We start from the raw sequence: 24,081 nt of genomic DNA, 5'->3' as shown, positions 1-24,081 counted from the left end.
GACCTGCGACCATCTATGGAAGATCCTTTTGACTACAGCTTATTTCCTGCTGCCACAAATGAGCTACAATCCTATTCAATGAAAAATTGTCTCCGAAAGGCATCAAATCTGCTTCAAATGATACGTGGCTATCAGCACCATTATTCAACACACATGCTCGACTGTGCGCAGACGCCTGTGGCGTAGCTCTTGGGCCCTGAATCAGACGCAGTAGTTCCAACAAAAACTCTCCTGAACGGCACTGTGCCGAAAATTTCGCTACAGATCACCCTTGTCTTGCTTGAGCTTCAGGTAGACGCCGGTTTGCAGCCAGGAAGCGGACAGCAGCAACTTTCAACTAGTTTTGTAGTACTCAAACAACACAGTAAAACAGCATGCATCTTTTGCAGAACTGGAAAAACTCGACCGTGACAGGATTCGAACCTGCAATCTTCGGATCCGAAGTCCGACGCCTTATCCATTAGGCCACACGGTCACTGGCGCAATACGCTTCCCCAAACACACCTCATTATCGCCATTTGTGCACTTCCCGGAATGAATTTACCATCTTTGACGCAATTCTCCAATTTCAGTACTAAAAATGCGACGCTACTTCTTGCTGTGTCCCATCGCAAGTTACATTCAAGCCCTTATGACGCTCATCAAACAAGAGCTTGCAAATCAGCTTCAATCGCTTAGTGCCATCTCAGTCGGTTGTAGAACGTACCTCACCCTATGAGATACAATGGCGAGTTGCCGCTATTACCAAAGCGGCGGCGGCGCCGACGACGACGACGACAACCGCGAGGGTCTCTATCAGGGGTAGAAAATACATCACAAGAACCAAGTATTTCACGTCGGCATTCTCCGGAGACTCCCAAAAGCAGCAGTTTCTGGTGCCTACTTTAATAGCACCATTCGCACTATTCATTTGCGAGAGCATTTCTTAAATACCGCACCCATTTATAATTTGTTTCATCCTTGACCGCTTTTTTCGAAAGGGCCGCGGTGGGAGGGGCTTTTACAAAATTCATTTGCCTCCTGTGAGGATCGAACTCACGACCTCTGGTTTACTAGACCAGCGCTCTGCCACTGAGCTAAGGAGGCGCCTCCTAGCGCGCTTTTCGGGTACTTTGTTCTTATGGACTAGTGAATCGGAGATCTTCAGCTGGAAACGCACCGCATTAGCGACCATTATTTGCATTTAGCTACCACAGCTGCTGCTTTCCTACACATCTCACACGATATCGATGTACACCTAAAATTCCAAAACAACACATTTATTTCATTTCAGAGTTACTTTCAGCTTCAAATACCATTCCTCTGATATTCATAAGAAGCTAGGCATCGTCGTAACCCGTTACGTTCATTACGCAAGGCTCACGAGAGGGGCGCAGGTTGCATCCGCGTAGACACAAAATTTTGCGCCGCCCAGCGTGGGGCTCGAACCCACGACCCTGAGATTAAGAGTCTCATGCTCTACCGACTGAGCTAGCCGGGCTCCACACAATGCTTTACGAGCCATACAATACTGATGGGACCTGCGACCATCTATGGAAGATCCTTTTGACTACAGCTTATTTCCTGCTGCCACAAATGAGCTACAATCCTATTCAATGAAAAATTGTCTCCGAAAGGCATCAAATCTGCTTCAAATGATACGTGGCTATCAGCACCATTATTCAACACACATGCTCGACTGTGCGCAGACGCCTGTGGCGTAGCTCTTGGGCCCTGAATCAGACGCAGTAGTTCCAACAAAAACTCTCCTGAACGGCACTGTGCCGAAAATTTCGCTACAGATCACCCTTGTCTTGCTTGAGCTTCAGGTAGACGCCGGTTTGCAGCCAGGAAGCGGACAGCAGCAACTTTCAACTAGTTTTGTAGTACTCAAACAACACAGTAAAACAGCATGCATCTTTTGCAGAACTGGAAAAACTCGACCGTGACAGGATTCGAACCTGCAATCTTCGGATCCGAAGTCCGACGCCTTATCCATTAGGCCACACGGTCACTGGCGCAATACGCTTCCCCAAACACACCTCATTATCGCCATTTGTGCACTTCCCGGAATGAATTTACCATCTTTGACGCAATTCTCCAATTTCAGTACTAAAAATGCGACGCTACTTCTTGCTGTGTCCCATCGCAAGTTACATTCAAGCCCTTATGACGCTCATCAAACAAGAGCTTGCAAATCAGCTTCAATCGCTTAGTGCCATCTCAGTCGGTTGTAGAACGTACCTCACCCTATGAGATACAATGGCGAGTTGCCGCTATTACCAAAGCGGCGGCGGCGCCGACGACGACGACGACAACCGCGAGGGTCTCTATCAGGGGTAGAAAATACATCACAAGAACCAAGTATTTCACGTCGGCATTCTCCGGAGACTCCCAAAAGCAGCAGTTTCTGGTGCCTACTTTAATAGCACCATTCGCACTATTCATTTGCGAGAGCATTTCTTAAATACCGCACCCATTTATAATTTGTTTCATCCTTGACCGCTTTTTTCGAAAGGGCCACGGTGGGAGGGGCTTTTACAAAATTCATTTGCCTCCTGTGAGGATCGAACTCACGACCTCTGGTTTACTAGACCAGCGCTCTGCCACTGAGCTAAGGAGGCGCCTCCTAGCGCGCTTTTCGGGTACTTTGTTCTTATGGACTAGTGAATCGGAGATCTTCAGCTGGAAACGCACCGCATTAGCGACCATTATTTGCATTTAGCTACCACAGCTGCTGCTTTCCTACACATCTCACACGATATCGATGTACACCTAAAATTCCAAAACAACACATTTATTTCATTTCAGAGTTACTTTCAGCTTCAAATACCATTCCTCTGATATTCATAAGAAGCTAGGCATCGTCGTAACCCGTTACGTTCATTACGCAAGGCTCACGAGAGGGGCGCAGGTTGCATCCGCGTAGACACAAAATTTTGCGCCGCCCAGCGTGGGGCTCGAACCCACGACCCTGAGATTAAGAGTCTCATGCTCTACCGACTGAGCTAGCCGGGCTCCACACAATGCTTTACGAGCCATACAATACTGATGGGACCTGCGACCATCTATGGAAGATCCTTTTGACTACAGCTTATTTCCTGCTGCCACAAATGAGCTACAATCCTATTCAATGAAAAATTGTCTCCGAAAGGCATCAAATCTGCTTCAAATGATACGTGGCTATCAGCACCATTATTCAACACACATGCTCGACTGTGCGCAGACGCCTGTGGCGTAGCTCTTGGGCCCTGAATCAGACGCAGTAGTTCCAACAAAAACTCTCCTGAACGGCACTGTGCCGAAAATTTCGCTACAGATCACCCTTGTCTTGCTTGAGCTTCAGGTAGACGCCGGTTTGCAGCCAGGAAGCGGACAGCAGCAACTTTCAACTAGTTTTGTAGTACTCAAACAACACAGTAAAACAGCATGCATCTTTTGCAGAACTGGAAAAACTCGACCGTGACAGGATTCGAACCTGCAATCTTCGGATCCGAAGTCCGACGCCTTATCCATTAGGCCACACGGTCACTGGCGCAATACGCTTCCCCAAACACACCTCATTATCGCCATTTGTGCACTTCCCGGAATGAATTTACCATCTTTGACGCAATTCTCCAATTTCAGTACTAAAAATGCGACGCTACTTCTTGCTGTGTCCCATCGCAAGTTACATTCAAGCCCTTATGACGCTCATCAAACAAGAGCTTGCAAATCAGCTTCAATCGCTTAGTGCCATCTCAGTCGGTTGTAGAACGTACCTCACCCTATGAGATACAATGGCGAGTTGCCGCTATTACCAAAGCGGCGGCGGCGCCGACGACGACGACGACGACAACCGCGAGGGTCTCTATCAGGGGTAGAAAATACATCACAAGAACCAAGTATTTCACGTCGGCATTCTCCGGAGACTCCCAAAAGCAGCAGTTTCTGGTGCCTACTTTAATAGCACCATTCGCACTATTCATTTGCGAGAGCATTTCTTAAATACCGCACCCATTTATAATTTGTTTCATCCTTGACCGCTTTTTTCGAAAGGGCCACGGTGGGAGGGGCTTTTACAAAATTCATTTGCCTCCTGTGAGGATCGAACTCACGACCTCTGGTTTACTAGACCAGCGCTCTGCCACTGAGCTAAGGAGGCGCCTCCTAGCGCGCTTTTCGGGTACTTTGTTCTTATGGACTAGTGAATCGGAGATCTTCAGCTGGAAACGCACCGCATTAGCGACCATTATTTGCATTTAGCTACCACAGCTGCTGCTTTCCTACACATCTCACACGATATCGATGTACACCTAAAATTCCAAAACAACACATTTATTTCATTTCAGAGTTACTTTCAGCTTCAAATACCATTCCTCTGATATTCATAAGAAGCTAGGCATCGTCGTAACCCGTTACGTTCATTACGCAAGGCTCACGAGAGGGGCGCAGGTTGCATCCGCGTAGACACAAAATTTTGCGCCGCCCAGCGTGGGGCTCGAACCCACGACCCTGAGATTAAGAGTCTCATGCTGTACCGACTGAGCTAGCCGGGCTCCACACAATGCTTTACGAGCCATACAATACTGATGGGACCTGCGACCATCTATGGAAGATCCTTTTGACTACAGCTTATTTCCTGCTGCCACAAATGAGCTACAATCCTATTCAATGAAAAATTGTCTCCGAAAGGCATCAAATCTGCTTCAAATGATACGTGGCTATCAGCACCATTATTCAACACACATGCTCGACTGTGCGCAGACGCCTGTGGCGTAGCTCTTGGGCCCTGAATCAGACGCAGTAGTTCCAACAAAAACTCTCCTGAACGGCACTGTGCCGAAAATTTCGCTACAGATCACCCTTGTCTTGCTTGAGCTTCAGGTAGACGCCGGTTTGCAGCCAGGAAGCGGACAGCAGCAACTTTCAACTAGTTTTGTAGTACTCAAACAACACAGTAAAACAGCATGCATCTTTTGCAGAACTGGAAAAACTCGACCGTGACAGGATTCGAACCTGCAATCTTCGGATCCGAAGTCCGACGCCTTATCCATTAGGCCACACGGTCACTGGCGCAATACGCTTCCCCAAACACACCTCATTATCGCCATTTGTGCACTTCCCGGAATGAATTTACCATCTTTGACGCAATTCTCCAATTTCAGTACTAAAAATGCGACGCTACTTCTTGCTGTGTCCCATCGCAAGTTACATTCAAGCCCTTATGACGCTCATCAAACAAGAGCTTGCAAATCAGCTTCAATCGCTTAGTGCCATCTCAGTCGGTTGTAGAACGTACCTCACCCTATGAGATACAATGGCGAGTTGCCGCTATTACCAAAGCGGCGGCGGCGCCGACGACGACGACGACAACCGCGAGGGTCTCTATCAGGGGTAGAAAATACATCACAAGAACCAAGTATTTCACGTCGGCATTCTCCGGAGACTCCCAAAAGCAGCAGTTTCTGGTGCCTACTTTAATAGCACCATTCGCACTATTCATTTGCGAGAGCATTTCTTAAATACCGCACCCATTTATAATTTGTTTCATCCTTGACCGCTTTTTTCGAAAGGGCCACGGTGGGAGGGGCTTTTACAAAATTCATTTGCCTCCTGTGAGGATCGAACTCACGACCTCTGGTTTACTAGACCAGCGCTCTGCCACTGAGCTAAGGAGGCGCCTCCTAGCGCGCTTTTCGGGTACTTTGTTCTTATGGACTAGTGAATCGGAGATCTTCAGCTGGAAACGCACCGCATTAGCGACCATTATTTGCATTTAGCTACCACAGCTGCTGCTTTCCTACACATCTCACACGATATCGATGTACACCTAAAATTCCAAAACAACACATTTATTTCATTTCAGAGTTACTTTCAGCTTCAAATACCATTCCTCTGATATTCATAAGAAGCTAGGCATCGTCGTAACCCGTTACGTTCATTACGCAAGGCTCACGAGAGGGGCGCAGGTTGCATCCGCGTAGACACAAAATTTTGCGCCGCCCAGCGTGGGGCTCGAACCCACGACCCTGAGATTAAGAGTCTCATGCTCTACCGACTGAGCTAGCCGGGCTCCACACAATGCTTTACGAGCCATACAATACTGATGGGACCTGCGACCATCTATGGAAGATCCTTTTGACTACAGCTTATTTCCTGCTGCCACAAATGAGCTACAATCCTATTCAATGAAAAATTGTCTCCGAAAGGCATCAAATCTGCTTCAAATGATACGTGGCTATCAGCACCATTATTCAACACACATGCTCGACTGTGCGCAGACGCCTGTGGCGTAGCTCTTGGGCCCTGAATCAGACGCAGTAGTTCCAACAAAAACTCTCCTGAACGGCACTGTGCCGAAAATTTCGCTACAGATCACCCTTGTCTTGCTTGAGCTTCAGGTAGACGCCGGTTTGCAGCCAGGAAGCGGACAGCAGCAACTTTCAACTAGTTTTGTAGTACTCAAACAACACAGTAAAACAGCATGCATCTTTTGCAGAACTGGAAAAACTCGACCGTGACAGGATTCGAACCTGCAATCTTCGGATCCGAAGTCCGACGCCTTATCCATTAGGCCACACGGTCACTGGCGCAATACGCTTCCCCAAACACACCTCATTATCGCCATTTGTGCACTTCCCGGAATGAATTTACCATCTTTGACGCAATTCTCCAATTTCAGTACTAAAAATGCGACGCTACTTCTTGCTGTGTCCCATCGCAAGTTACATTCAAGCCCTTATGACGCTCATCAAACAAGAGCTTGCAAATCAGCTTCAATCGCTTAGTGCCATCTCAGTCGGTTGTAGAACGTACCTCACCCTATGAGATACAATGGCGAGTTGCCGCTATTACCAAAGCGGCGGCGGCGCCGACGACGACGACGACAACCGCGAGGGTCTCTATCAGGGGTAGAAAATACATCACAAGAACCAAGTATTTCACGTCGGCATTCTCCGGAGACTCCCAAAAGCAGCAGTTTCTGGTGCCTACTTTAATAGCACCATTCGCACTATTCATTTGCGAGAGCATTTCTTAAATACCGCACCCATTTATAATTTGTTTCATCCTTGACCGCTTTTTTCGAAAGGGCCACGGTGGGAGGGGCTTTTACAAAATTCATTTGCCTCCTGTGAGGATCGAACTCACGACCTCTGGTTTACTAGACCAGCGCTCTGCCACTGAGCTAAGGAGGCGCCTCCTAGCGCGCTTTTCGGGTACTTTGTTCTTATGGACTAGTGAATCGGAGATCTTCAGCTGGAAACGCACCGCATTAGCGACCATTATTTGCATTTAGCTACCACAGCTGCTGCTTTCCTACACATCTCACACGATATCGATGTACACCTAAAATTCCAAAACAACACATTTATTTCATTTCAGAGTTACTTTCAGCTTCAAATACCATTCCTCTGATATTCATAAGAAGCTAGGCATCGTCGTAACCCGTTACGTTCATTACGCAAGGCTCACGAGAGGGGCGCAGGTTGCATCCGCGTAGACACAAAATTTTGCGCCGCCCAGCGTGGGGCTCGAACCCACGACCCTGAGATTAAGAGTCTCATGCTCTACCGACTGAGCTAGCCGGGCTCCACACAATGCTTTACGAGCCATACAATACTGATGGGACCTGCGACCATCTATGGAAGATCCTTTTGACTACAGCTTATTTCCTGCTGCCACAAATGAGCTACAATCCTATTCAATGAAAAATTGTCTCCGAAAGGCATCAAATCTGCTTCAAATGATACGTGGCTATCAGCACCATTATTCAACACACATGCTCGACTGTGCGCAGACGCCTGTGGCGTAGCTCTTGGGCCCTGAATCAGACGCAGTAGTTCCAACAAAAACTCTCCTGAACGGCACTGTGCCGAAAATTTCGCTACAGATCACCCTTGTCTTGCTTGAGCTTCAGGTAGACGCCGGTTTGCAGCCAGGAAGCGGACAGCAGCAACTTTCAACTAGTTTTGTAGTACTCAAACAACACAGTAAAACAGCATGCATCTTTTGCAGAACTGGAAAAACTCGACCGTGACAGGATTCGAACCTGCAATCTTCGGATCCGAAGTCCGACGCCTTATCCATTAGGCCACACGGTCACTGGCGCAATACGCTTCCCCAAACACACCTCATTATCGCCATTTGTGCACTTCCCGGAATGAATTTACCATCTTTGACGCAATTCTCCAATTTCAGTACTAAAAATGCGACGCTACTTCTTGCTGTGTCCCATCGCAAGTTACATTCAAGCCCTTATGACGCTCATCAAACAAGAGCTTGCAAATCAGCTTCAATCGCTTAGTGCCATCTCAGTCGGTTGTAGAACGTACCTCACCCTATGAGATACAATGGCGAGTTGCCGCTATTACCAAAGCGGCGGCGGCGCCGACGACGACGACGACAACCGCGAGGGTCTCTATCAGGGGTAGAAAATACATCACAAGAACCAAGTATTTCACGTCGGCATTCTCCGGAGACTCCCAAAAGCAGCAGTTTCTGGTGCCTACTTTAATAGCACCATTCGCACTATTCATTTGCGAGAGCATTTCTTAAATACCGCACCCATTTATAATTTGTTTCATCCTTGACCGCTTTTTTCGAAAGGGCCACGGTGGGAGGGGCTTTTACAAAATTCATTTGCCTCCTGTGAGGATCGAACTCACGACCTCTGGTTTACTAGACCAGCGCTCTGCCACTGAGCTAAGGAGGCGCCTCCTAGCGCGCTTTTCGGGTACTTTGTTCTTATGGACTAGTGAATCGGAGATCTTCAGCTGGAAACGCACCGCATTAGCGACCATTATTTGCATTTAGCTACCACAGCTGCTGCTTTCCTACACATCTCACACGATATCGATGTACACCTAAAATTCCAAAACAACACATTTATTTCATTTCAGAGTTACTTTCAGCTTCAAATACCATTCCTCTGATATTCATAAGAAGCTAGGCATCGTCGTAACCCGTTACGTTCATTACGCAAGGCTCACGAGAGGGGCGCAGGTTGCATCCGCGTAGACACAAAATTTTGCGCCGCCCAGCGTGGGGCTCGAACCCACGACCCTGAGATTAAGAGTCTCATGCTGTACCGACTGAGCTAGCCGGGCTCCACACAATGCTTTACGAGCCATACAATACTGATGGGACCTGCGACCATCTATGGAAGATCCTTTTGACTACAGCTTATTTCCTGCTGCCACAAATGAGCTACAATCCTATTCAATGAAAAATTGTCTCCGAAAGGCATCAAATCTGCTTCAAATGATACGTGGCTATCAGCACCATTATTCAACACACATGCTCGACTGTGCGCAGACGCCTGTGGCGTAGCTCTTGGGCCCTGAATCAGACGCAGTAGTTCCAACAAAAACTCTCCTGAACGGCACTGTGCCGAAAATTTCGCTACAGATCACCCTTGTCTTGCTTGAGCTTCAGGTAGACGCCGGTTTGCAGCCAGGAAGCGGACAGCAGCAACTTTCAACTAGTTTTGTAGTACTCAAACAACACAGTAAAACAGCATGCATCTTTTGCAGAACTGGAAAAACTCGACCGTGACAGGATTCGAACCTGCAATCTTCGGATCCGAAGTCCGACGCCTTATCCATTAGGCCACACGGTCACTGGCGCAATACGCTTCCCCAAACACACCTCATTATCGCCATTTGTGCACTTCCCGGAATGAATTTACCATCTTTGACGCAATTCTCCAATTTCAGTACTAAAAATGCGACGCTACTTCTTGCTGTGTCCCATCGCAAGTTACATTCAAGCCCTTATGACGCTCATCAAACAAGAGCTTGCAAATCAGCTTCAATCGCTTAGTGCCATCTCAGTCGGTTGTAGAACGTACCTCACCCTATGAGATACAATGGCGAGTTGCCGCTATTACCAAAGCGGCGGCGGCGCCGACGACGACGACGACAACCGCGAGGGTCTCTATCAGGGGTAGAAAATACATCACAAGAACCAAGTATTTCACGTCGGCATTCTCCGGAGACTCCCAAAAGCAGCAGTTTCTGGTGCCTACTTTAATAGCACCATTCGCACTATTCATTTGCGAGAGCATTTCTTAAATACCGCACCCATTTATAATTTGTTTCATCCTTGACCGCTTTTTTCGAAAGGGCCACGGTGGGAGGGGCTTTTACAAAATTCATTTGCCTCCTGTGAGGATCGAACTCACGACCTCTGGTTTACTAGACCAGCGCTCTGCCACTGAGCTAAGGAGGCGCCTCCTAGCGCGCTTTTCGGGTACTTTGTTCTTATGGACTAGTGAATCGGAGATCTTCAGCTGGAAACGCACCGCATTAGCGACCATTATTTGCATTTAGCTACCACAGCTGCTGCTTTCCTACACATCTCACACGATATCGATGTACACCTAAAATTCCAAAACAACACATTTATTTCATTTCAGAGTTACTTTCAGCTTCAAATACCATTCCTCTGATATTCATAAGAAGCTAGGCATCGTCGTAACCCGTTACGTTCATTACGCAAGGCTCACGAGAGGGGCGCAGGTTGCATCCGCGTAGACACAAAATTTTGCGCCGCCCAGCGTGGGGCTCGAACCCACGACCCTGAGATTAAGAGTCTCATGCTCTACCGACTGAGCTAGCCGGGCTCCACACAATGCTTTACGAGCCATACAATACTGATGGGACCTGCGACCATCTATGGAAGATCCTTTTGACTACAGCTTATTTCCTGCTGCCACAAATGAGCTACAATCCTATTCAATGAAAAATTGTCTCCGAAAGGCATCAAATCTGCTTCAAATGATACGTGGCTATCAGCACCATTATTCAACACACATGCTCGACTGTGCGCAGACGCCTGTGGCGTAGCTCTTGGGCCCTGAATCAGACGCAGTAGTTCCAACAAAAACTCTCCTGAACGGCACTGTGCCGAAAATTTCGCTACAGATCACCCTTGTCTTGCTTGAGCTTCAGGTAGACGCCGGTTTGCAGCCAGGAAGCGGACAGCAGCAACTTTCAACTAGTTTTGTAGTACTCAAACAACACAGTAAAACAGCATGCATCTTTTGCAGAACTGGAAAAACTCGACCGTGACAGGATTCGAACCTGCAATCTTCGGATCCGAAGTCCGACGCCTTATCCATTAGGCCACACGGTCACTGGCGCAATACGCTTCCCCAAACACACCTCATTATCGCCATTTGTGCACTTCCCGGAATGAATTTACCATCTTTGACGCAATTCTCCAATTTCAGTACTAAAAATGCGACGCTACTTCTTGCTGTGTCCCATCGCAAGTTACATTCAAGCCCTTATGACGCTCATCAAACAAGAGCTTGCAAATCAGCTTCAATCGCTTAGTGCCATCTCAGTCGGTTGTAGAACGTACCTCACCCTATGAGATACAATGGCGAGTTGCCGCTATTACCAAAGCGGCGGCGGCGCCGACGACGACGACGACAACCGCGAGGGTCTCTATCAGGGGTAGAAAATACATCACAAGAACCAAGTATTTCACGTCGGCATTCTCCGGAGACTCCCAAAAGCAGCAGTTTCTGGTGCCTACTTTAATAGCACCATTCGCACTATTCATTTGCGAGAGCATTTCTTAAATACCGCACCCATTTATAATTTGTTTCATCCTTGACCGCTTTTTTCGAAAGGGCCGCGGTGGGAGGGGCTTTTACAAAATTCATTTGCCTCCTGTGAGGATCGAACTCACGACCTCTGGTTTACTAGACCAGCGCTCTGCCACTGAGCTAAGGAGGCGCCTCCTAGCGCGCTTTTCGGGTACTTTGTTCTTATGGACTAGTGAATCGGAGATCTTCAGCTGGAAACGCACCGCATTAGCGACCATTATTTGCATTTAGCTACCACAGCTGCTGCTTTCCTACACATCTCACACGATATCGATGTACACCTAAAATTCCAAAACAACACATTTATTTCATTTCAGAGTTACTTTCAGCTTCAAATACCATTCCTCTGATATTCATAAGAAGCTAGGCATCGTCGTAACCCGTTACGTTCATTACGCAAGGCTCACGAGAGGGGCGCAGGTTGCATCCGCGTAGACACAAAATTTTGCGCCGCCCAGCGTGGGGCTCGAACCCACGACCCTGAGATTAAGAGTCTCATGCTCTACCGACTGAGCTAGCCGGGCTCCACACAATGCTTTACGAGCCATACAATACTGATGGGACCTGCGACCATCTATGGAAGATCCTTTTGACTACAGCTTATTTCCTGCTGCCACAAATGAGCTACAATCCTATTCAATGAAAAATTGTCTCCGAAAGGCATCAAATCTGCTTCAAATGATACGTGGCTATCAGCACCATTATTCAACACACATGCTCGACTGTGCGCAGACGCCTGTGGCGTAGCTCTTGGGCCCTGAATCAGACGCAGTAGTTCCAACAAAAACTCTCCTGAACGGCACTGTGCCGAAAATTTCGCTACAGATCACCCTTGTCTTGCTTGAGCTTCAGGTAGACGCCGGTTTGCAGCCAGGAAGCGGACAGCAGCAACTTTCAACTAGTTTTGTAGTACTCAAACAACACAGTAAAACAGCATGCATCTTTTGCAGAACTGGAAAAACTCGACCGTGACAGGATTCGAACCTGCAATCTTCGGATCCGAAGTCCGACGCCTTATCCATTAGGCCACACGGTCACTGGCGCAATACGCTTCCCCAAACACACCTCATTATCGCCATTTGTGCACTTCCCGGAATGAATTTACCATCTTTGACGCAATTCTCCAATTTCAGTACTAAAAATGCGACGCTACTTCTTGCTGTGTCCCATCGCAAGTTACATTCAAGCCCTTATGACGCTCATCAAACAAGAGCTTGCAAATCAGCTTCAATCGCTTAGTGCCATCTCAGTCGGTTGTAGAACGTACCTCACCCTATGAGATACAATGGCGAGTTGCCGCTATTACCAAAGCGGCGGCGGCGCCGACGACGACGACGACAACCGCGAGGGTCTCTATCAGGGGTAGAAAATACATCACAAGAACCAAGTATTTCACGTCGGCATTCTCCGGAGACTCCCAAAAGCAGCAGTTTCTGGTGCCTACTTTAATAGCACCATTCGCACTATTCATTTGCGAGAGCATTTCTTAAATACCGCACCCATTTATAATTTGTTTCATCCTTGACCGCTTTTTTCGAAAGGGCCACGGTGGGAGGGGCTTTTACAAAATTCATTTGCCTCCTGTGAGGATCGAACTCACGACCTCTGGTTTACTAGACCAGCGCTCTGCCACTGAGCTAAGGAGGCGCCTCCTAGCGCGCTTTTCGGGTACTTTGTTCTTATGGACTAGTGAATCGGAGATCTTCAGCTGGAAACGCACCGCATTAGCGACCATTATTTGCATTTAGCTACCACAGCTGCTGCTTTCCTACACATCTCACACGATATCGATGTACACCTAAAATTCCAAAACAACACATTTATTTCATTTCAGAGTTACTTTCAGCTTCAAATACCATTCCTCTGATATTCATAAGAAGCTAGGCATCGTCGTAACCCGTTACGTTCATTACGCAAGGCTCACGAGAGGGGCGCAGGTTGCATCCGCGTAGACACAAAATTTTGCGCCGCCCAGCGTGGGGCTCGAACCCACGACCCTGAGATTAAGAGTCTCATGCTCTACCGACTTAGCTAGCCGGGCTCCACACAATGCTTTACGAGCCATACAATACTGATGGGACCTGCGACCATCTATGGAAGATCCTTTTGACTACAGCTTATTTCCTGCTGCCACAAATGAGCTACAATCCTATTCAATGAAAAATTGTCTCCGAAAGGCATCAAATCTGCTTCAAATGATACGTGGCTATCAGCACCATTATTCAACACACATGCTCGACTGTGCGCAGACGCCTGTGGCGTAGCTCTTGGGCCCTGAATCAGACGCAGTAGTTCCAACAAAAACTCTCCTGAACGGCACTGTGCCGAAAATTTCGCTACAGATCACCCTTGTCTTGCTTGAGCTTCAGGTAGACGCCGGTTTGCAGCCAGGAAGCGGACAGCAGCAACTTTCAACTAGTTTTGTAGTACTCAAACAACACAGTAAAACAGCATGCATCTTTTGCAGAACTGGAAAAACTCGACCGTGACAGGATTCGAACCTGCAATCTTCGGATCCGAAGTCCGACGCCTTATCCATTAGGCCACACGGTCACTGGCGCAATACGCTTCCCCAAACACACCTCATTATCGCCATTTGTGCACTTCCCGGAATGAATTTACCATCTTTGACGCAATTCTCCAATTTCAGTACTAAAAATGCGACGCTACTTCTTGCTGTGTCCCATCGCAAGTTACATTCAAGCCCTTATGACGCTCATCAAACAAGAGCTTGCAAATCAGCTTCAATCGCTTAGTGCCATCTCAGTCGGTTGTAGAACGTACCTCACCCTATGAGATACAATGGCGAGTTGCCGCTATTACCAAAGCGGCGGCGGCGCCGACGACGACGACGACGACGACAACCGCGAGGGTCTCTATCAGGGGTAGAAAATACATCACAAGAACCAAGTATTTCACGTCGGCATTCTCCGGAGACTCCCAAAAGCAGCAGTTTCTGGTGCCTACTTTAATAGCACCATTCGCACTATTCATTTGCGAGAGCATTTCTTAAATACCGCACCCATTTATAATTTGTTTCATCCTTGACCGCTTTTTTCGAAAGGGCCACGGTGGGAGGGGCTTTTACAAAATTCATTTGCCTCCTGTGAGGATCGAACTCACGACCTCTGGTTTACTAGACCAGCGCTCTGCCACTGAGCTAAGGAGGCGCCTCCTAGCGCGCTTTTCGGGTACTTTGTTCTTATGGACTAGTGAATCGGAGATCTTCAGCTGGAAACGCACCGCATTAGCGACCATTATTTGCATTTAGCTACCACAGCTGCTGCTTTCCTACACATCTCACACGATATCGATGTACACCTAAAATTCCAAAACAACACATTTATTTCATTTCAGAGTTACTTTCAGCTTCAAATACCATTCCTCTGATATTCATAAGAAGCTAGGCATCGTCGTAACCCGTTACGTTCATTACGCAAGGCTCACGAGAGGGGCGCAGGTTGCATCCGCGTAGACACAAAATTTTGCGCCGCCCAGCGTGGGGCTCGAACCCACGACCCTGAGATTAAGAGTCTCATGCTCTACCGACTGAGCTAGCCGGGCTCCACACAATGCTTTACGAGCCATACAATACTGATGGGACCTGCGACCATCTATGGAAGATCCTTTTGACTACAGCTTATTTCCTGCTGCCACAAATGAGCTACAATCCTATTCAATGAAAAATTGTCTCCGAAAGGCATCAAATCTGCTTCAAATGATACGTGGCTATCAGCACCATTATTCAACACACATGCTCGACTGTGCGCAGACGCCTGTGGCGTAGCTCTTGGGCCCTGAATCAGACGCAGTAGTTCCAACAAAAACTCTCCTGAACGGCACTGTGCCGAAAATTTCGCTACAGATCACCCTTGTCTTGCTTGAGCTTCAGGTAGACGCCGGTTTGCAGCCAGGAAGCGGACAGCAGCAACTTTCAACTAGTTTTGTAGTACTCAAACAACACAGTAAAACAGCATGCATCTTTTGCAGAACTGGAAAAACTCGACCGTGACAGGATTCGAACCTGCAATCTTCGGATCCGAAGTCCGACGCCTTATCCATTAGGCCACACGGTCACTGGCGCAATACGCTTCCCCAAACACACCTCATTATCGCCATTTGTGCACTTCCCGGAATGAATTTACCATCTTTGACGCAATTCTCCAATTTCAGTACTAAAAATGCGACGCTACTTCTTGCTGTGTCCCATCGCAAGTTACATTCAAGCCCTTATGACGCTCATCAAACAAGAGCTTGCAAATCAGCTTCAATCGCTTAGTGCCATCTCAGTCGGTTGTAGAACGTACCTCACCCTATGAGATACAATGGCGAGTTGCCGCTATTACCAAAGCGGCGGCGGCGCCGACGACGACGACGACAACCGCGAGGGTCTCTATCAGGGGTAGAAAATACATCACAAGAACCAAGTATTTCACGTCGGCATTCTCCGGAGACTCCCAAAAGCAGCAGTTTCTGGTGCCTACTTTAATAGCACCATTCGCACTATTCATTTGCGAGAGCATTTCTTAAATACCGCACCCATTTATAATTTGTTTCATCCTTGACCGCTTTTTTCGAAAGGGCCACGGTGGGAGGGGCTTTTACAAAATTCATTTGCCTCCTGTGAGGATCGAACTCACGACCTCTGGTTTACTAGACCAGCGCTCTGCCACTGAGCTAAGGAGGCGCCTCCTAGCGCGCTTTTCGGGTACTTTGTTCTTATGGACTAGTGAATCGGAGATCTTCAGCTGGAAACGCACCGCATTAGCGACCATTATTTGCATTTAGCTACCACAGCTGCTGCTTTCCTACACATCTCACACGATATCGATGTACACCTAAAATTCCAAAACAACACATTTATTTCATTTCAGAGTTACTTTCAGCTTCAAATACCATTCCTCTGATATTCATAAGAAGCTAGGCATCGTCGTAACCCGTTACGTTCATTACGCAAGGCTCACGAGAGGGGCGCAGGTTGCATCCGCGTAGACACAAAATTTTGCGCCGCCCAGCGTGGGGCTCGAACCCACGACCCTGAGATTAAGAGTCTCATGCTCTACCGACTGAGCTAGCCGGGCTCCACACAATGCTTTACGAGCCATACAATACTGATGGGACCTGCGACCATCTATGGAAGATCCTTTTGACTACAGCTTATTTCCTGCTGCCACAAATGAGCTACAATCCTATTCAATGAAAAATTGTCTCCGAAAGGCATCAAATCTGCTTCAAATGATACGTGGCTATCAGCACCATTATTCAACACACATGCTCGACTGTGCGCAGACGCCTGTGGCGTAGCTCTTGGGCCCTGAATCAGACGCAGTAGTTCCAACAAAAACTCTCCTGAACGGCACTGTGCCGAAAATTTCGCTACAGATCACCCTTGTCTTGCTTGAGCTTCAGGTAGACGCCGGTTTGCAGCCAGGAAGCGGACAGCAGCAACTTTCAACTAGTTTTGTAGTACTCAAACAACACAGTAAAACAGCATGCATCTTTTGCAGAACTGGAAAAACTCGACCGTGACAGGATTCGAACCTGCAATCTTCGGATCCGAAGTCCGACGCCTTATCCATTAGGCCACACGGTCACTGGCGCAATACGCTTCCCCAAACACACCTCATTATCGCCATTTGTGCACTTCCCGGAATGAATTTACCATCTTTGACGCAATTCTCCAATTTCAGTACTAAAAATGCGACGCTACTTCTTGCTGTGTCCCATCGCAAGTTACATTCAAGCCCTTATGACGCTCATCAAACAAGAGCTTGCAAATCAGCTTCAATCGCTTAGTGCCATCTCAGTCGGTTGTAGAACGTACCTCACCCTATGAGATACAATGGCGAGTTGCCGCTATTACCAAAGCGGCGGCGGCGCCGACGACGACGACGACAACCGCGAGGGTCTCTATCAGGGGTAGAAAATACATCACAAGAACCAAGTATTTCACGTCGGCATTCTCCGGAGACTCCCAAAAGCAGCAGTTTCTGGTGCCTACTTTAATAGCACCATTCGCACTATTCATTTGCGAGAGCATTTCTTAAATACCGCACCCATTTATAATTTGTTTCATCCTTGACCGCTTTTTTCGAAAGGGCCACGGTGGGAGGGGCTTTTACAAAATTCATTTGCCTCCTGTGAGGATCGAACTCACGACCTCTGGTTTACTAGACCAGCGCTCTGCCACTGAGCTAAGGAGGCGCCTCCTAGCGCGCTTTTCGGGTACTTTGTTCTTATGGACTAGTGAATCGGAGATCTTCAGCTGGAAACGCACCGCATTAGCGACCATTATTTGCATTTAGCTACCACAGCTGCTGCTTTCCTACACATCTCACACGATATCGATGTACACCTAAAATTCCAAAACAACACATTTATTTCATTTCAGAGTTACTTTCAGCTTCAAATACCATTCCTCTGATATTCATAAGAAGCTAGGCATCGTCGTAACCCGTTACGTTCATTACGCAAGGCTCACGAGAGGGGCGCAGGTTGCATCCGCGTAGACACAAAATTTTGCGCCGCCCAGCGTGGGGCTCGAACCCACGACCCTGAGATTAAGAGTCTCATGCTCTACCGACTGAGCTAGCCGGGCTCCACACAATGCTTTACGAGCCATACAATACTGATGGGACCTGCGACCATCTATGGAAGATCCTTTTGACTACAGCTTATTTCCTGCTGCCACAAATGAGCTACAATCCTATTCAATGAAAAATTGTCTCCGAAAGGCATCAAATCTGCTTCAAATGATACGTGGCTATCAGCACCATTATTCAACACACATGCTCGACTGTGCGCAGACGCCTGTGGCGTAGCTCTTGGGCCCTGAATCAGACGCAGTAGTTCCATCAAAAACTCTCCTGAACGGCACTGTGCCGAAAATTTCGCTACAGATCACCCTTGTCTTGCTTGAGCTTCAGGTAGACGCCGGTTTGCAGCCAGGAAGCGGACAGCAGCAACTTTCAACTAGTTTTGTAGTACTCAAACAACACAGTAAAACAGCATGCATCTTTTGCAGAACTGGAAAAACTCGACCGTGACAGGATTCGAACCTGCAATCTTCGGATCCGAAGTCCGACGCCTTATCCATTAGGCCACACGGTCACTGGCGCAATACGCTTCCCCAAACACACCTCATTATCGCCATTTGTGCACTTCCCGGAATGAATTTACCATCTTTGACGCAATTCTCCAATTTCAGTACTAAAAATGCGACGCTACTTCTTGCTGTGTCCCATCGCAAGTTACATTCAAGCCCTTATGACGCTCATCAAACAAGAGCTTGCAAATCAGCTTCAATCGCTTAGTGCCATCTCAGTCGGTTGTAGAACGTACCTCACCCTATGAGATACAATGGCGAGTTGCCGCTATTACCAAAGCGGCGGCGGCGCCGACGACGACGACGACGACGACGACGACGACGACGACGACGACGACAACCGCGAGGGTCTCTATCAGGGGTAGAAAATACATCACAAGAACCAAGTATTTCACGTCGGCATTCTCCGGAGACTCCCAAAAGCAGCAGTTTCTGGTGCCTACTTTAATAGCACCATTCGCACTATTCATTTGCGAGAGCATTTCTTAAATACCGCACCCATTTATAATTTGTTTCATCCTTGACCGCTTTTTTCGAAAGGGCCACGGTGGGAGGGGCTTTTACAAAATTCATTTGCCTCCTGTGAGGATCGAACTCACGACCTCTGGTTTACTAGACCAGCGCTCTGCCACTGAGCTAAGGAGGCGCCTCCTAGCGCGCTTTTCGGGTACTTTGTTCTTATGGACTAGTGAATCGGAGATCTTCAGCTGGAAACGCACCGCATTAGCGACCATTATTTGCATTTAGCTACCACAGCTGCTGCTTTCCTACACATCTCACACGATATCGATGTACACCTAAAATTCCAAAACAACACATTTATTTCATTTCAGAGTTACTTTCAGCTTCAAATACCATTCCTCTGATATTCATAAGAAGCTAGGCATCGTCGTAACCCGTTACGTTCATTACGCAAGGCTCACGAGAGGGGCGCAGGTTGCATCCGCGTAGACACAAAATTTTGCGCCGCCCAGCGTGGGGCTCGAACCCACGACCCTGAGATTAAGAGTCTCATGCTCTACCGACTGAGCTAGCCGGGCTCCACACAATGCTTTACGAGCCATACAATACTGATGGGACCTGCGACCATCTATGGAAGATCCTTTTGACTACAGCTTATTTCCTGCTGCCACAAATGAGCTACAATCCTATTCAATGAAAAATTGTCTCCGAAAGGCATCAAATCTGCTTCAAATGATACGTGGCTATCAGCACCATTATTCAACACACATGCTCGACTGTGCGCAGACGCCTGTGGCGTAGCTCTTGGGCCCTGAATCAGACGCAGTAGTTCCAACAAAAACTCTCCTGAACGGCACTGTGCCGAAAATTTCGCTACAGATCACCCTTGTCTTGCTTGAGCTTCAGGTAGACGCCGGTTTGCAGCCAGGAAGCGGACAGCAGCAACTTTCAACTAGTTTTGTAGTACTCAAACAACACAGTAAAACAGCATGCATCTTTTGCAGAACTGGAAAAACTCGACCGTGACAGGATTCGAACCTGCAATCTTCGGATCCGAAGTCCGACGCCTTATCCATTAGGCCACACGGTCACTGGCGCAATACGCTTCCCCAAACACACCTCATTATCGCCATTTGTGCACTTCCCGGAATGAATTTACCATCTTTGACGCAATTCTCCAATTTCAGTACTAAAAATGCGACGCTACTTCTTGCTGTGTCCCATCGCAAGTTACATTCAAGCCCTTATGACGCTCATCAAACAAGAGCTTGCAAATCAGCTTCAATCGCTTAGTGCCATCTCAGTCGGTTGTAGAACGTACCTCACCCTATGAGATACAATGGCGAGTTGCCGCTATTACCAAAGCGGCGGCGGCGCCGACGACGACGACGACGACGACAACCGCGAGGGTCTCTATCAGGGGTAGAAAATACATCACAAGAACCAAGTATTTCACGTCGGCATTCTCCGGAGACTCCCAAAAGCAGCAGTTTCTGGTGCCTACTTTAATAGCACCATTCGCACTATTCATTTGCGAGAGCATTTCTTAAATACCGCACCCATTTATAATTTGTTTCATCCTTGACCGCTTTTTTCGAAAGGGCCACGGTGGGAGGGGCTTTTACAAAATTCATTTGCCTCCTGTGAGGATCGAACTCACGACCTCTGGTTTACTAGACCAGCGCTCTGCCACTGAGCTAAGGAGGCGCCTCCTAGCGCGCTTTTCGGGTACTTTGTTCTTATGGACTAGTGAATCGGAGATCTTCAGCTGGAAACGCACCGCATTAGCGACCATTATTTGCATTTAGCTACCACAGCTGCTGCTTTCCTACACATCTCACACGATATCGATGTACACCTAAAATTCCAAAACAACACATTTATTTCATTTCAGAGTTACTTTCAGCTTCAAATACCATTCCTCTGATATTCATAAGAAGCTAGGCATCGTCGTAACCCGTTACGTTCATTACGCAAGGCTCACGAGAGGGGCGCAGGTTGCATCCGCGTAGACACAAAATTTTGCGCCGCCCAGCGTGGGGCTCGAACCCACGACCCTGAGATTAAGAGTCTCATGCTCTACCGACTGAGCTAGCCGGGCTCCACACAATGCTTTACGAGCCATACAATACTGATGGGACCTGCGACCATCTATGGAAGATCCTTTTGACTACAGCTTATTTCCTGCTGCCACAAATGAGCTACAATCCTATTCAATGAAAAATTGTCTCCGAAAGGCATCAAATCTGCTTCAAATGATACGTGGCTATCAGCACCATTATTCAACACACATGCTCGACTGTGCGCAGACGCCTGTGGCGTAGCTCTTGGGCCCTGAATCAGACGCAGTAGTTCCAACAAAAACTCTCCTGAACGGCACTGTGCCGAAAATTTCGCTACAGATCACCCTTGTCTTGCTTGAGCTTCAGGTAGACGCCGGTTTGCAGCCAGGAAGCGGACAGCAGCAACTTTCAACTAGTTTTGTAGTACTCAAACAACACAGTAAAACAGCATGCATCTTTTGCAGAACTGGAAAAACTCGACCGTGACAGGATTCGAACCTGCAATCTTCGGATCCGAAGTCCGACGCCTTATCCATTAGGCCACACGGTCACTGGCGCAATACGCTTCCCCAAACACACCTCATTATCGCCATTTGTGCACTTCCCGGAATGAATTTACCATCTTTGACGCAATTCTCCAATTTCAGTACTAAAAATGCGACGCTACTTCTTGCTGTGTCCCATCGCAAGTTACATTCAAGCCCTTATGACGCTCATCAAACAAGAGCTTGCAAATCAGCTTCAATCGCTTAGTGCCATCTCAGTCGGTTGTAGAACGTACCTCACCCTATGAGATACAATGGCGAGTTGCCGCTATTACCAAAGCGGCGGCGGCGCCGACGACGACGACGACAACCGCGAGGGTCTCTATCAGGGGTAGAAAATACATCACAAGAACCAAGTATTTCACGTCGGCATTCTCCGGAGACTCCCAAAAGCAGCAGTTTCTGGTGCCTACTTTAATAGCACCATTCGCACTATTCATTTGCGAGAGCATTTCTTAAATACCGCACCCATTTATAATTTGTTTCATCCTTGACCGCTTTTTTCGAAAGGGCCGCGGTGGGAGGGGCTTTTACAAAATTCATTTGCCTCCTGTGAGGATCGAACTCACGACCTCTGGTTTACTAGACCAGCGCTCTGCCACTGAGCTAAGGAGGCGCCTCCTAGCGCGCTTTTCGGGTACTTTGTTCTTATGGACTAGTGAATCGGAGATCTTCAGCTGGAAACGCACCGCATTAGCGACCATTATTTGCATTTAGCTACCACAGCTGCTGCTTTCCTACACATCTCACACGATATCGATGTACACCTAAAATTCCAAAACAACACATTTATTTCATTTCAGAGTTACTTTCAGCTTCAAATACCATTCCTCTGATATTCATAAGAAGCTAGGCATCGTCGTAACCCGTTACGTTCATTACGCAAGGCTCACGAGAGGGGCGCAGGTTGCATCCGCGTAGACACAAAATTTTGCGCCGCCCAGCGTGGGGCTCGAACCCACGACCCTGAGATTAAGAGTCTCATGCTCTACCGACTGAGCTAGCCGGGCTCCACACAATGCTTTACGAGCCATACAATACTGATGGGACCTGCGACCATCTATGGAAGATCCTTTTGACTACAGCTTATTTCCTGCTGCCACAAATGAGCTACAATCCTATTCAATGAAAAATTGTCTCCGAAAGGCATCAAATCTGCTTCAAATGATACGTGGCTATCAGCACCATTATTCAACACACATGCTCGACTGTGCGCAGACGCCTGTGGCGTAGCTCTTGGGCCCTGAATCAGACGCAGTAGTTCCAACAAAAACTCTCCTGAACGGCACTGTGCCGAAAATTTCGCTACAGATCACCCTTGTCTTGCTTGAGCTTCAGGTAGACGCCGGTTTGCAGCCAGGAAGCGGACAGCAGCAACTTTCAACTAGTTTTGTAGTACTCAAACAACACAGTAAAACAGCATGCATCTTTTGCAGAACTGGAAAAACTCGACCGTGACAGGATTCGAACCTGCAATCTTCGGATCCGAAGTCCGACGCCTTATCCATTAGGCCACACGGTCACTGGCGCAATACGCTTCCCCAAACACACCTCATTATCGCCATTTGTGCACTTCCCGGAATGAATTTACCATCTTTGACGCAATTCTCCAATTTCAGTACTAAAAATGCGACGCTACTTCTTGCTGTGTCCCATCGCAAGTTACATTCAAGCCCTTATGACGCTCATCAAACAAGAGCTTGCAAATCAGCTTCAATCGCTTAGTGCCATCTCAGTCGGTTGTAGAACGTACCTCACCCTATGAGATACAATGGCGAGTTGCCGCTATTACCAAAGCGGCGGCGGCGCCGACGACGACGACGACAACCGCGAGGGTCTCTATCAGGGGTAGAAAATACATCACAAGAACCAAGTATTTCACGTCGGCATTCTCCGGAGACTCCCAAAAGCAGCAGTTTCTGGTGCCTACTTTAATAGCACCATTCGCACTATTCATTTGCGAGAGCATTTCTTAAATACCGCACCCATTTATAATTTGTTTCATCCTTGACCGCTTTTTTCGAAAGGGCCACGGTGGGAGGGGCTTTTACAAAATTCATTTGCCTCCTGTGAGGATCGAACTCACGACCTCTGGTTTACTAGACCAGCGCTCTGCCACTGAGCTAAGGAGGCGCCTCCTAGCGCGCTTTTCGGGTACTTTGTTCTTATGGACTAGTGAATCGGAGATCTTCAGCTGGAAACGCACCGCATTAGCGACCATTATTTGCATTTAGCTACCACAGCTGCTGCTTTCCTACACATCTCACACGATATCGATGTACACCTAAAATTCCAAAACAACACATTTATTTCATTTCAGAGTTACTT

The 24,081-nt window shown here is 47.8% G+C and overlaps 47 non-coding genes across 47 annotated transcripts; all 47 read right to left on the bottom strand.

Annotated features, from left to right (window-relative positions):
- Positions 1 to 402: 402 nt before the first annotated feature.
- Positions 403 to 475, bottom strand: Trnar-ucg (transfer RNA arginine (anticodon UCG)). Its single transcript has one exon. It is a non-coding gene; the product is annotated as a tRNA-Arg (tRNA).
- Positions 476 to 1,014: 539 nt separating this feature from the next.
- On the bottom strand, positions 1,015 to 1,086 carry Trnat-agu (transfer RNA threonine (anticodon AGU)). Its single transcript has one exon. It is a non-coding gene; the product is annotated as a tRNA-Thr (tRNA).
- Positions 1,087 to 1,407: 321 nt separating this feature from the next.
- On the bottom strand, positions 1,408 to 1,480 carry Trnak-cuu (transfer RNA lysine (anticodon CUU)). Its single transcript has one exon. It is a non-coding gene; the product is annotated as a tRNA-Lys (tRNA).
- Positions 1,481 to 1,919: 439 nt separating this feature from the next.
- On the bottom strand, positions 1,920 to 1,992 carry Trnar-ucg (transfer RNA arginine (anticodon UCG)). The gene has a single exon. It is a non-coding gene; the product is annotated as a tRNA-Arg (tRNA).
- A 539-nt stretch (positions 1,993 to 2,531) lies between these two features.
- Positions 2,532 to 2,603, bottom strand: Trnat-agu (transfer RNA threonine (anticodon AGU)). Its single transcript has one exon. It is a non-coding gene; the product is annotated as a tRNA-Thr (tRNA).
- Positions 2,604 to 2,924: 321 nt separating this feature from the next.
- Positions 2,925 to 2,997, bottom strand: Trnak-cuu (transfer RNA lysine (anticodon CUU)). The gene has a single exon. It is a non-coding gene; the product is annotated as a tRNA-Lys (tRNA).
- Positions 2,998 to 3,436: 439 nt separating this feature from the next.
- Positions 3,437 to 3,509, bottom strand: Trnar-ucg (transfer RNA arginine (anticodon UCG)). The gene has a single exon. It is a non-coding gene; the product is annotated as a tRNA-Arg (tRNA).
- A 542-nt stretch (positions 3,510 to 4,051) lies between these two features.
- On the bottom strand, positions 4,052 to 4,123 carry Trnat-agu (transfer RNA threonine (anticodon AGU)). Its single transcript has one exon. It is a non-coding gene; the product is annotated as a tRNA-Thr (tRNA).
- A 321-nt stretch (positions 4,124 to 4,444) lies between these two features.
- Positions 4,445 to 4,517, bottom strand: Trnak-cuu (transfer RNA lysine (anticodon CUU)). The gene has a single exon. It is a non-coding gene; the product is annotated as a tRNA-Lys (tRNA).
- Positions 4,518 to 4,956: 439 nt separating this feature from the next.
- Positions 4,957 to 5,029, bottom strand: Trnar-ucg (transfer RNA arginine (anticodon UCG)). The gene has a single exon. It is a non-coding gene; the product is annotated as a tRNA-Arg (tRNA).
- Positions 5,030 to 5,568: 539 nt separating this feature from the next.
- Trnat-agu (transfer RNA threonine (anticodon AGU)) lies at positions 5,569 to 5,640 on the bottom strand. Its single transcript has one exon. It is a non-coding gene; the product is annotated as a tRNA-Thr (tRNA).
- Positions 5,641 to 5,961: 321 nt separating this feature from the next.
- On the bottom strand, positions 5,962 to 6,034 carry Trnak-cuu (transfer RNA lysine (anticodon CUU)). Its single transcript has one exon. It is a non-coding gene; the product is annotated as a tRNA-Lys (tRNA).
- A 439-nt stretch (positions 6,035 to 6,473) lies between these two features.
- On the bottom strand, positions 6,474 to 6,546 carry Trnar-ucg (transfer RNA arginine (anticodon UCG)). The gene has a single exon. It is a non-coding gene; the product is annotated as a tRNA-Arg (tRNA).
- A 539-nt stretch (positions 6,547 to 7,085) lies between these two features.
- On the bottom strand, positions 7,086 to 7,157 carry Trnat-agu (transfer RNA threonine (anticodon AGU)). The gene has a single exon. It is a non-coding gene; the product is annotated as a tRNA-Thr (tRNA).
- Positions 7,158 to 7,478: 321 nt separating this feature from the next.
- Trnak-cuu (transfer RNA lysine (anticodon CUU)) lies at positions 7,479 to 7,551 on the bottom strand. The gene has a single exon. It is a non-coding gene; the product is annotated as a tRNA-Lys (tRNA).
- Positions 7,552 to 7,990: 439 nt separating this feature from the next.
- Trnar-ucg (transfer RNA arginine (anticodon UCG)) lies at positions 7,991 to 8,063 on the bottom strand. The gene has a single exon. It is a non-coding gene; the product is annotated as a tRNA-Arg (tRNA).
- A 539-nt stretch (positions 8,064 to 8,602) lies between these two features.
- On the bottom strand, positions 8,603 to 8,674 carry Trnat-agu (transfer RNA threonine (anticodon AGU)). Its single transcript has one exon. It is a non-coding gene; the product is annotated as a tRNA-Thr (tRNA).
- A 321-nt stretch (positions 8,675 to 8,995) lies between these two features.
- Positions 8,996 to 9,068, bottom strand: Trnak-cuu (transfer RNA lysine (anticodon CUU)). Its single transcript has one exon. It is a non-coding gene; the product is annotated as a tRNA-Lys (tRNA).
- Positions 9,069 to 9,507: 439 nt separating this feature from the next.
- Trnar-ucg (transfer RNA arginine (anticodon UCG)) lies at positions 9,508 to 9,580 on the bottom strand. Its single transcript has one exon. It is a non-coding gene; the product is annotated as a tRNA-Arg (tRNA).
- Positions 9,581 to 10,119: 539 nt separating this feature from the next.
- On the bottom strand, positions 10,120 to 10,191 carry Trnat-agu (transfer RNA threonine (anticodon AGU)). Its single transcript has one exon. It is a non-coding gene; the product is annotated as a tRNA-Thr (tRNA).
- A 321-nt stretch (positions 10,192 to 10,512) lies between these two features.
- Trnak-cuu (transfer RNA lysine (anticodon CUU)) lies at positions 10,513 to 10,585 on the bottom strand. Its single transcript has one exon. It is a non-coding gene; the product is annotated as a tRNA-Lys (tRNA).
- Positions 10,586 to 11,024: 439 nt separating this feature from the next.
- On the bottom strand, positions 11,025 to 11,097 carry Trnar-ucg (transfer RNA arginine (anticodon UCG)). The gene has a single exon. It is a non-coding gene; the product is annotated as a tRNA-Arg (tRNA).
- Positions 11,098 to 11,636: 539 nt separating this feature from the next.
- On the bottom strand, positions 11,637 to 11,708 carry Trnat-agu (transfer RNA threonine (anticodon AGU)). Its single transcript has one exon. It is a non-coding gene; the product is annotated as a tRNA-Thr (tRNA).
- Positions 11,709 to 12,029: 321 nt separating this feature from the next.
- Trnak-cuu (transfer RNA lysine (anticodon CUU)) lies at positions 12,030 to 12,102 on the bottom strand. Its single transcript has one exon. It is a non-coding gene; the product is annotated as a tRNA-Lys (tRNA).
- Positions 12,103 to 12,541: 439 nt separating this feature from the next.
- Trnar-ucg (transfer RNA arginine (anticodon UCG)) lies at positions 12,542 to 12,614 on the bottom strand. The gene has a single exon. It is a non-coding gene; the product is annotated as a tRNA-Arg (tRNA).
- Positions 12,615 to 13,153: 539 nt separating this feature from the next.
- On the bottom strand, positions 13,154 to 13,225 carry Trnat-agu (transfer RNA threonine (anticodon AGU)). Its single transcript has one exon. It is a non-coding gene; the product is annotated as a tRNA-Thr (tRNA).
- A 321-nt stretch (positions 13,226 to 13,546) lies between these two features.
- Positions 13,547 to 13,619, bottom strand: Trnak-cuu (transfer RNA lysine (anticodon CUU)). The gene has a single exon. It is a non-coding gene; the product is annotated as a tRNA-Lys (tRNA).
- A 439-nt stretch (positions 13,620 to 14,058) lies between these two features.
- Positions 14,059 to 14,131, bottom strand: Trnar-ucg (transfer RNA arginine (anticodon UCG)). The gene has a single exon. It is a non-coding gene; the product is annotated as a tRNA-Arg (tRNA).
- A 545-nt stretch (positions 14,132 to 14,676) lies between these two features.
- Positions 14,677 to 14,748, bottom strand: Trnat-agu (transfer RNA threonine (anticodon AGU)). Its single transcript has one exon. It is a non-coding gene; the product is annotated as a tRNA-Thr (tRNA).
- A 321-nt stretch (positions 14,749 to 15,069) lies between these two features.
- On the bottom strand, positions 15,070 to 15,142 carry Trnak-cuu (transfer RNA lysine (anticodon CUU)). The gene has a single exon. It is a non-coding gene; the product is annotated as a tRNA-Lys (tRNA).
- A 439-nt stretch (positions 15,143 to 15,581) lies between these two features.
- On the bottom strand, positions 15,582 to 15,654 carry Trnar-ucg (transfer RNA arginine (anticodon UCG)). Its single transcript has one exon. It is a non-coding gene; the product is annotated as a tRNA-Arg (tRNA).
- Positions 15,655 to 16,193: 539 nt separating this feature from the next.
- On the bottom strand, positions 16,194 to 16,265 carry Trnat-agu (transfer RNA threonine (anticodon AGU)). Its single transcript has one exon. It is a non-coding gene; the product is annotated as a tRNA-Thr (tRNA).
- Positions 16,266 to 16,586: 321 nt separating this feature from the next.
- Trnak-cuu (transfer RNA lysine (anticodon CUU)) lies at positions 16,587 to 16,659 on the bottom strand. The gene has a single exon. It is a non-coding gene; the product is annotated as a tRNA-Lys (tRNA).
- A 439-nt stretch (positions 16,660 to 17,098) lies between these two features.
- Positions 17,099 to 17,171, bottom strand: Trnar-ucg (transfer RNA arginine (anticodon UCG)). Its single transcript has one exon. It is a non-coding gene; the product is annotated as a tRNA-Arg (tRNA).
- Positions 17,172 to 17,710: 539 nt separating this feature from the next.
- On the bottom strand, positions 17,711 to 17,782 carry Trnat-agu (transfer RNA threonine (anticodon AGU)). The gene has a single exon. It is a non-coding gene; the product is annotated as a tRNA-Thr (tRNA).
- Positions 17,783 to 18,103: 321 nt separating this feature from the next.
- On the bottom strand, positions 18,104 to 18,176 carry Trnak-cuu (transfer RNA lysine (anticodon CUU)). The gene has a single exon. It is a non-coding gene; the product is annotated as a tRNA-Lys (tRNA).
- Positions 18,177 to 18,615: 439 nt separating this feature from the next.
- Trnar-ucg (transfer RNA arginine (anticodon UCG)) lies at positions 18,616 to 18,688 on the bottom strand. Its single transcript has one exon. It is a non-coding gene; the product is annotated as a tRNA-Arg (tRNA).
- A 569-nt stretch (positions 18,689 to 19,257) lies between these two features.
- Trnat-agu (transfer RNA threonine (anticodon AGU)) lies at positions 19,258 to 19,329 on the bottom strand. The gene has a single exon. It is a non-coding gene; the product is annotated as a tRNA-Thr (tRNA).
- A 321-nt stretch (positions 19,330 to 19,650) lies between these two features.
- Positions 19,651 to 19,723, bottom strand: Trnak-cuu (transfer RNA lysine (anticodon CUU)). Its single transcript has one exon. It is a non-coding gene; the product is annotated as a tRNA-Lys (tRNA).
- Positions 19,724 to 20,162: 439 nt separating this feature from the next.
- Positions 20,163 to 20,235, bottom strand: Trnar-ucg (transfer RNA arginine (anticodon UCG)). Its single transcript has one exon. It is a non-coding gene; the product is annotated as a tRNA-Arg (tRNA).
- Positions 20,236 to 20,780: 545 nt separating this feature from the next.
- On the bottom strand, positions 20,781 to 20,852 carry Trnat-agu (transfer RNA threonine (anticodon AGU)). The gene has a single exon. It is a non-coding gene; the product is annotated as a tRNA-Thr (tRNA).
- A 321-nt stretch (positions 20,853 to 21,173) lies between these two features.
- On the bottom strand, positions 21,174 to 21,246 carry Trnak-cuu (transfer RNA lysine (anticodon CUU)). Its single transcript has one exon. It is a non-coding gene; the product is annotated as a tRNA-Lys (tRNA).
- Positions 21,247 to 21,685: 439 nt separating this feature from the next.
- Trnar-ucg (transfer RNA arginine (anticodon UCG)) lies at positions 21,686 to 21,758 on the bottom strand. Its single transcript has one exon. It is a non-coding gene; the product is annotated as a tRNA-Arg (tRNA).
- A 539-nt stretch (positions 21,759 to 22,297) lies between these two features.
- On the bottom strand, positions 22,298 to 22,369 carry Trnat-agu (transfer RNA threonine (anticodon AGU)). The gene has a single exon. It is a non-coding gene; the product is annotated as a tRNA-Thr (tRNA).
- A 321-nt stretch (positions 22,370 to 22,690) lies between these two features.
- On the bottom strand, positions 22,691 to 22,763 carry Trnak-cuu (transfer RNA lysine (anticodon CUU)). The gene has a single exon. It is a non-coding gene; the product is annotated as a tRNA-Lys (tRNA).
- Positions 22,764 to 23,202: 439 nt separating this feature from the next.
- Positions 23,203 to 23,275, bottom strand: Trnar-ucg (transfer RNA arginine (anticodon UCG)). Its single transcript has one exon. It is a non-coding gene; the product is annotated as a tRNA-Arg (tRNA).
- A 539-nt stretch (positions 23,276 to 23,814) lies between these two features.
- On the bottom strand, positions 23,815 to 23,886 carry Trnat-agu (transfer RNA threonine (anticodon AGU)). The gene has a single exon. It is a non-coding gene; the product is annotated as a tRNA-Thr (tRNA).
- Positions 23,887 to 24,081: the final 195 nt, after the last annotated feature.

The sequence above is a fragment of the Schistocerca nitens genome, chromosome 8 (genome assembly GCF_023898315.1).
Source record: "Schistocerca nitens isolate TAMUIC-IGC-003100 chromosome 8, iqSchNite1.1, whole genome shotgun sequence".
Taxonomy (NCBI): domain Eukaryota; kingdom Metazoa; phylum Arthropoda; class Insecta; order Orthoptera; family Acrididae; genus Schistocerca; species Schistocerca nitens.
The sequence above is the reverse complement of the archived record's forward strand: the minus strand, read 5'-3'. Positions and strand labels throughout refer to the sequence as shown.